The following is an 8,392-nucleotide window of genomic DNA, read 5'->3' on the forward strand; positions in this document are numbered from 1 at the left end:
GGCCAATGAGGTGGCGCCTCCGCTCGCCGGGCGAAGAAGGGACGCGTCTGAGGAGATCGAGCGAAGGAAGAGAAGGCGAGGAAGGCGCAGGTAGCTAACTTCCGAATCTTCTCATTGTGCTATTTACACTTGGTCTGGCAAAACACATTTCTTTCTTCTTATTTAGCCTTCTCGTTTAATATCCATAAACTTTTACTATGTACATTCTCCATATTCCAAGATTCATTCTAGGTCTGTCAGGAGATTAACGTTGCCACTCCTTTTTAAGATCTTCCTTAAATGTTATCCGATCTTGATTAACTTTTGGTATTGAATTTCCTCTTATTCTCCCTGTTGTTCTGGCAAGCTGTAGATCTTCTATCATTTTTGCTTGCCAGTCCGTTTTTGTGGGGATGATATCACTGTTACCAGAAACAGCAGGTTCAAATTCTTTGTACTCATTCAAATCCTAACAGATGTTGGTTAGATCGGACAAATAGCTGAAGAGGAAACTGAGCTGGTGTAGCCAATAATGTGGGATTTAAGAGGTTTTTGTGGTAAGGGGGCTTTGACAATGTAGTGTGTTCACACCCTCAGTTGTGTTCACACCCTCAGTTGCTTTACTGTGTAAGTCACTTTGAGGTACCTGAATGCAAAAATAATGTCGGATTTAAGAGGTTTGGTGATGCATCTTACTCTAAACACCCATGACATGTCATAGGAAATAATCCAACTCTGGGATCATCTCTTGAGGTTAATTCTTGCACTGAACAAGTGTTGTGCGTTTCATTCCCACACACTGCTCCAGTAATATTTGCAGCTGAACAGTGCCGTAGCGTGGGTTCTCAGCACCCGGGGCAAGGCAAGTAATTTGCGCCCCCTAACCCGTGGATTTTAGCACTCGAGTCTCTTCCGCGCCCCCCACAGATGTTGTGCCAGGTGCGGCAGGCCCCCCTGCACCCCCACGCTACCCCCTGCACCCCCCATGCTCCCACCACAAGTCTTCAGGACAGCCATCCGAAGGCTGGCGCGGGGAGAAGGTCTCTCTGCCCCACCGCCAGCCTTCGTAGGAGGTCCGAGGACAGTGGGGTTCCTGCTTCCTCGAGGAGGGCCGGCCAAACGTGCGCCCCCCCAAATGTTGCGCCCGGTGCCACCGGCACCCCTGGCACCCCCCCACGCTACGCCACTGCAGCTGAAGCCTACATTTCAAGAAAGTTCCAGGAATCAGTGAACAGAAGCATTGCTAATATTTCTACAATGTCTTATAACGAGCTTGTAAAGCTAGTGTAACCTGGGTAGCCAATTCAAAATTTGTGGTCGCCAGAACATGCCCTTGCTACAAAGAGCCTGCTGTACCACTGGAAGATGGAGTAAGATGAAGGACAAAGATGCAAGGGTGTGGTATCTTTCCCTGTCTCTGCACCTGCATCATCTTCCTCCAGCTCAGAGCCAGAAAGGTAAGACAGAGGTTTGTTTTGGCTCTCTGTTCACACCCAGCAAGTGTTTAGCAGAACTAAAGCAAGCTGTAGGTTTCTCACCATGTTTGGGACTGTGGAGAGCGTAATTATTATCCCTCAGCAGCTCTAATGTCAGAAGAAGGCCTCAGACCTGACCCACTCACAAGAGCACGTCTAACTCCTTGCTCTGATGAAGGGAGCAAGCAGGCCTTTTTTCTTCTAATAAAGAGTTAACTTCACTTACTCCATATGATTTCTTGCTGGCTGGCTCGCTGAGAACAAACTACCACCTTAGGAGCATGGTGTGTCCTCCACCAAAGGTACTACCTCTCCTCTAACACCCCCCACACTAATAACAGACACACAGGTACTGTCCAGGATTCACAATGGCACCCAAAATCCAAACATCAATGAAGACCCCCCCACACACACACCTTGAGTACTCCTGAGCTGAATCTTGCAATCATATCTCTACTTGTGGTTTACCATGTGCCACAAAACGGGCAAAGTCATGCCAAACTGAAATTTCAGTCTGCTGTCTTGATTCAAAATGGCACCCAACATAGAAACAGCAATAAGGTCTGCCGCCCCACCCTGGGAACCCTCATGCCAAGTTTAGTATTATAAATGGAGAGTTCTCCAATTGTATAGAGGGTAAATGGGCAAACCATTTCCCAAAATATCAGTCAGGTCAACATATTCCTCCAGCATGACAGAAAAAGTGTTGGGGGTAGGGTGGGAGGGAGAGTTGGACTCCCCAGAGTTGGAATTAATAGATGGCAGAAAAAGCCAGTGTCTTGTCAATATATAATTCCAACTAAAAGCTGTAAAATCATGAGTCCCAGCTCTTGAGAGCAGGAAAGAAGGGGTTGGGAGTGATTCACTGATAAATGTATTTATGTACTGGTTCAATGGGAAAACTTTAGAAATTCATCACAAATCACTCATTGTATCAGTCTTCTCCGTTCCAATGGCATTTAGGACCCAGGGAAGTGAGGTATAAGGGGAGGGGTGAGTGAGCCCACCATAATCCCTGAGATGTACAGACACATCTGCAGGGCCTTCCCAAGGAGTCATGGCCAGTGATATCCAACCACCTCAATCACAATGCCTATCCATCCTATAGTGGGATGAAGCCAGACAAGACAGAGGGGTGTATTTGATTTGACTCAGGGACCAAGGAGCTGTAAATACTTTCCTTTGTACTGGAATGGGAGTAAGTGTGAAAGACTATATTTGCGTGACAGGGGTATGCCTGGATCTCAGGTTCTCAGGCATTACCTCAATAGAATTAGAACAGAGAGAGGGGGGAAATCAAAAGAAGGGAGATTACCATATTCATTTTTTCAAATGGCAGAAATTTTAAATTTAAAAAACGCATGGAGACATAGATACCCAAATGAAAAAATAATACACTAATTATTCTGAGGCCAAGCAATAGTGTCAGGGAACTGCCATCAGAGGCACGGGAGAAGGAGAGGGTCTCTGATTCTGCAGGGGAAGGTCCTAGCGCTAGAGGGAGACTCAGCCGGGAAGAAGGGGAAGAGAATGAGTGTAACACCAGGGATCCAGGAGAGCAACGGGACAGGGAGGTGCAGGGGCTCCAGGACTCTTCGTTGGAAGTTAGCGAGGAGAGCCCAAGCACCCTGCTGCCCACGCCCACCCTGCGCAGGAGACTCCCGCGCAGTGAGAGGCGGAAACGATTGGGCGCCAAACAACTCTTATGTTGGCAATGCTTTAAGAAACGCCCACGGTCAGATTCTACGAGTGACTAAGGGCAGCCATGCTGAGATGGGCTGTGCAGTCCGGAGGGTTTAACCAGGCAATCTAATGCTCAAACGGAGCAGGATTACGCACGAGTAACTCCCAACCCATTATAGCAATCTGACTGTCACTGAAAGTTGCTCGTGTGCAACAAGCATCATGAGTAAGACCGGAGAATTCGGAGCCACTAGAGGGGCGGCTGGCGGCCAATCGCTGGAGGAGAGAAACCTCGATCTGGAAGAGCACATAGCCATCCTGACGGCGAGGCTGGACGAACAACGGTCTCAGGATGCTCAGGGGAAACCCACCCCCATAGCAAGGAAGGACTGGTGCACAAGTTTGGGGGAAAGCCTCAAGAGTATGGGGCGTTTAGAACAGAAATAGAATATGCCCTGAAGCTGCAGCAAAACGATTTTGAAAATGATGCAGGCAAAGTTGCTTATATTGTGGGGCACTTGCAGGACGGGGCGAGGGAGTGGATTCGACCGCTTATGGCGACGCAGAATGACGCCATGGAGGATCTACCGAAATTCCTTCAGGCGATGGACGCGATGTTCAGCAGCGATTTGCAACAGAGTGTGACCAAACGGGAACTGCTGAACTGTAAGCAGGGAGAAGGGTCAGTTAGAGACTATTGGTCACGTTTTGCCATGATAGTTCATCGCCTGGGGTGGCAGCTGGACTCGGAGCCCATACAAATGCTATTTGAGGAGGGGTTGTCACCAACGGTCAGAGATGAGCTTTCGCGCGCACCCCGCTCAGAGTCTATGAACCAGCTGACCAAGGCAGCCCTTGCGATTGGCACAAGACAGGAAGCACGGGCTCAAGAGAGGCGGGAAGGGAGAGAGCAGCGTTGTCATAACTACCGCATTCCTAGAATACCTAGGCAGCCTTCCCCGCAGGCGGAGCCAATGGAAATAGGTGGTGCGCGCGCCCAGGAAGTTTCAAACTCCAGCGAGAGTCGCAGAAAGGAGGGAAAGGATGTAAAAACGACCAAGAAATGTTTCCTTTGCCAACGGCCAGGACATTTTGCCAGAGTCTGCCCACAAAGAAAGGCCTGGCAAGGAATGGTGGGGGCCGTGGGAGGCCAGGAGGAGGAACCCCATACTCCGGAGCAGGGAAACGGAAACGCTTGGCTGCCGATTAGCGGGCACAGCAGCCGAGCTAACAACCAATGAATGTGCCCAAACCAGATTCTCCAAGAGCCGCAATTGCCATTGAGGTGGTACTAGAACTCCCTAATGGGCACCCAGTGAAGGTTCAGGGTATGCTGGACTCAGGAAGCTTATGCAATTTTTTTAGCAGGGACTTTGCCTTAGAGCATCAGCTTCACCTGCTACCTTTGGATGCACCTCTGCAAGTCGCCACCATTGATGGGAGGGAACTGATTGGGGGGGAAGTTACACACCAGACCCCACCTATGAGAATGAGAGTGTCTAGGCACTCAGAGACAATTGCCTTCCACGTTGCCTCATTAGCGGGTCCCCCAATAATATTAGGGATGAGCTGGCTAGCGCAACATGATCCGGTGGTGGCGTGGCATCAGAGGACCGTCAGCTTTGGGTCTGACTACTGCCTGCAGCACTGCTTCGGAGGGGAAACGCCAAGGATGAGCGTAGCCAGAGTGGCTAGCACTGCAGTGGAGGGTAAAGGGGAGGTGCCACCACAATATGCTGATCTGAAGGAGGTTTTCAGTGAGAAGGAGGCAGATAAACTGCCATCCCACAGGCCGTTCGATTGCCAGATCAATTTGCTCCCTGGGGCGCAGCTGCCGGTGGGTAAGCTGTATGCCATGTCAGACAGGGAGATGAAGGAGTTACGGGACTTTATCGACAAGAACCTAAAGAGAGGGTTCATAAGAGAGTCAAAGGCAGTAGGGGTTAGTCCAGTATTTTTTGTGGACAAAAAGGGCACTGATAAACAGAGACTTGTAGTTGACTTCAGAAGGGTAAATTTGGTGTCAGAACCTGTGACTTTCCCTATGCCCAGAATTGACGACATTCTGACGAGAGTGAGGAAGGGAAAGATTTTCACCAAGCTGGACCTGAGGGGGGCTTACAACTTAATCTGAATGAGAGAGGGAGATGAATGGAAGACCACCATGTTCACACCCTTGGGGGCCTTTGAATATCTCATTATGCCTTTCGGATTACAGTCAGGCTCCGCCTGTTTTCAAGCGTTCATGCACCACGTGTTGGGGTCTCTGCTTTACAAGAACTGTGTAGCATTCCTGGACAACGTCTTAATATATTCAGAAAATGAGGAGCAACATGTGAGAGATGTCAGGGAAGTGCTACAACGATTGCAGAAACACCAGTTGTGGGTCAAGCTAGAGAAATGTCAGTTTCATGCCCGAGAGGTGGAGTTCCTGGGGTACAAGTTATCTGACAAAGGCTTAGCCATGGACCCAAGCAAGGTGCAAGCCGTATTGGAGTGGAAAACCCCTAAGACACGAAAGGATGTGCAGAGATTCCTAGGTTTTGGCAATTTCTACAGGAAGTTCATCAAGAACTTTGCACACTTGACAGCCCCAATCACGGACTGTCTCAGTAGTAAAAAGAAGTTTGTGTGGACGGAGGAAGCCCAGCGATCCTTTGAAAGCTTGAAGAAGGCGTTCGCGTCGGAAGAACAATTACTACATGTGGATTTGGAGAAACCACTGTGGTTGGAGACGGACGCGTCAGACAGAGCTATTGGGGCGGTTCTGTTGCAGCCAGGACTGAGCAAGCAAGAATGGAAACCGTGTGCCTTTTTCTCGAGGAAGCTGAGCAAGTCGGAACAAAACTACACCGTGTACGACCGAGAGCTGCTAGCGATTTACGCCGCCTTTCGTCGGTGGCGCCATTTTTTGATAGGGGCGCAGCGCAAGATCCAGGTCTGTACAGATCATAAGAAATTGGAATACTGGCGGACAGCACGGGTGCTCAACCAGAGACAGATTCGCTGGGCGCAGGAGTTTTCCAAGTTTTCCTTCGAAATCCAGTATGTGCCCGGCGAGCTAAACATGAGAGCAGACGCTCTCTCGCGTAAACCGGAGTACTTCGAAGGAGAGGGGCTGCCAGAGACCCGCCACGTCATACCTGAGGACCGATGGGTGTGGGGGGGGAACTCTAGTGGGCACAAGAGAACCGGCAGGACTCACTAGGGATGATGAATTTGCACGAACAAAAATCAGGGAACTCCAAGATGGGCGGGGAGCACCAGAGGGGTTCAAGGGGAAGGAAGGGGTGTTGTACTACAGGGGGCGATGTACGTACCGGGGGAGGCTTTAAGAAGAAGGGTACTCAAACAACTACATGACACCCCCACAGCGGGGCACTTTGGGCAACACAAAACCATGATGCTGGTGACCCGACAATTTTGGTGGCCACGGGTGAGGGAAGATGTACACGAATATGTAAGAGGGTGTGACCGCTGCCAGAGGGCCAAAGGGGAACACATGATGCCAGCAGGTTTGCTGGAACCCTTACCCACGCCAAACAAACCCTGGGAGGTGGTGTCAATTGATTTCATGACGGATTTGCCCAAATCGAGGGGAAAAACAGCAGTGATGGTAGTAGTCGACTTGCTAACCAAAATGTGCCATTTTATCTCCTGCTCACATGCGGTGACGGCGGAAGAAACGGCACGGTTGTTTGTAGAACACATTTTCAGGCTGCATGGCGCTCCCTTGAGGGTTTTATCTGACCGCGGAAAACAATTTACTTCCCGGTTCTCGAGGAAGCTCATGAGCCTACTGCAAGTCGAGGTCAGCTTCTCGACAGCGAGACACCCAGAAACCAATGGGTAGGCGGAAAGGGCAAACAGTGTACTCCAGCAATACTTATGCTGCTACGTTAGCGAGAGGCAGAATGATTGGGTAGAGAAACTAGCACTAGCAGAATTTGCGTACAATAATGCTGAACATGTGTCCACCGGTATGAGCCCCTTCTTAGCCAATTATGGGTGTCATCCCAGGGCATTCCCAGGTAATGAGGAACAGAGCTGGAGTGTGCCTGCAGCTGAACAGTTTGTGGAAGAAATGGAAGCGTTACATCAACAGCTCAAGATGAACCTAGAAAGGGCCAAGGCCAATTACAAGAAGCAAGCAGATAAACACCGAAGGGAAGGGGAAACCATTAGGGTGGGGGATCGCGTGTGGTTGTCCACTCAAGGGTTACCCTTCAAGGGAGGGTGCAAGAAGTTGCAGCCCAGAAGACTGGGGCCGTTTGAAGTTATACAACAGATAAACCCCGTGGCGTTCAAGCTCAGGTTGCCCAACAACATGAAAATACATCCCGTGTTCCACAGGTCCTTGCTCTCACCACACAGAGAGGGGCGGGAATTCGAGGGGCGGGAGGTAGAAGTCTTGCCACAACCACAGGTAGAAGAGAGGGAACACCAGAGCTCGGCCGCAGAGATAGTGGATTCCAGGTGGCGAGGGCGGCAGGTGGAGTACTTGGTGGCATGGGAAGGAGAGCCCTGGTCGGAAAACACGTGGGTGCCAGCAGAGGCAGTTGGCGACGAGCATATGGTGGAAGTGTTCCACCGACGGTTCCCAGATAAACCCAAGCCCTTAGAGCGATTCTGGGAGGAACAGTTCGGCACCACAGAGGAGGAAGAGAGTTTCGAAGGGTTTTCAGAATCAGAAGAAGAATTGGATTGGGAGAGTCATTCCTTGGGTGGGAACCTTAGCAGGTGGGAAGAGGTGTTCACACCCACAGATGAGGAGGACAGCTCATTCCGGGGTTTCCTTGGCTCGCCGACCAGAGAAGAGGCTACAATAGAGCCCCCGGGTCGGAGGGGGAGTGAAGGGGGCCCTGGGAGGGAGGTGGATGTCAGGGAACTGCCATCAGAGGCACGGGAGAAGGAGAGGGTCTCTGATTCTGCAGGGGAAGGTCCTAGCGCTAGAGGGAGACTCAGCTGGGAAGAAGGGGAAGAGAATGAGTGTAACACCAGGGATCCAGGAGAGCAACGGGACAGGGAGGTGCAGGGGCTCCAGGACTCTTCGTTGGAAGTTAGCGAGGAGAGCCCAAGCACCTCGCTGCCCACGCCCACCCTGCGCAGGAGACTCCCGCGCAGTGAGAGGCGGAAACGATTGGGCGTCAAACAACTCTTATGTTGGCAACGCTTTAAGAAACGCCCACAGTCAGATTCTACGAGTGACTAAGGGCAGCCACGCTGAGATGGGCTGTGCAGTCCGGAGGGTTTAA

The sequence above is a fragment of the Podarcis vaucheri genome, assembly GCF_965113315.1.
Source record: "Podarcis vaucheri genome assembly, chromosome: Z".
Taxonomy (NCBI): domain Eukaryota; kingdom Metazoa; phylum Chordata; class Lepidosauria; order Squamata; family Lacertidae; genus Podarcis; species Podarcis vaucheri.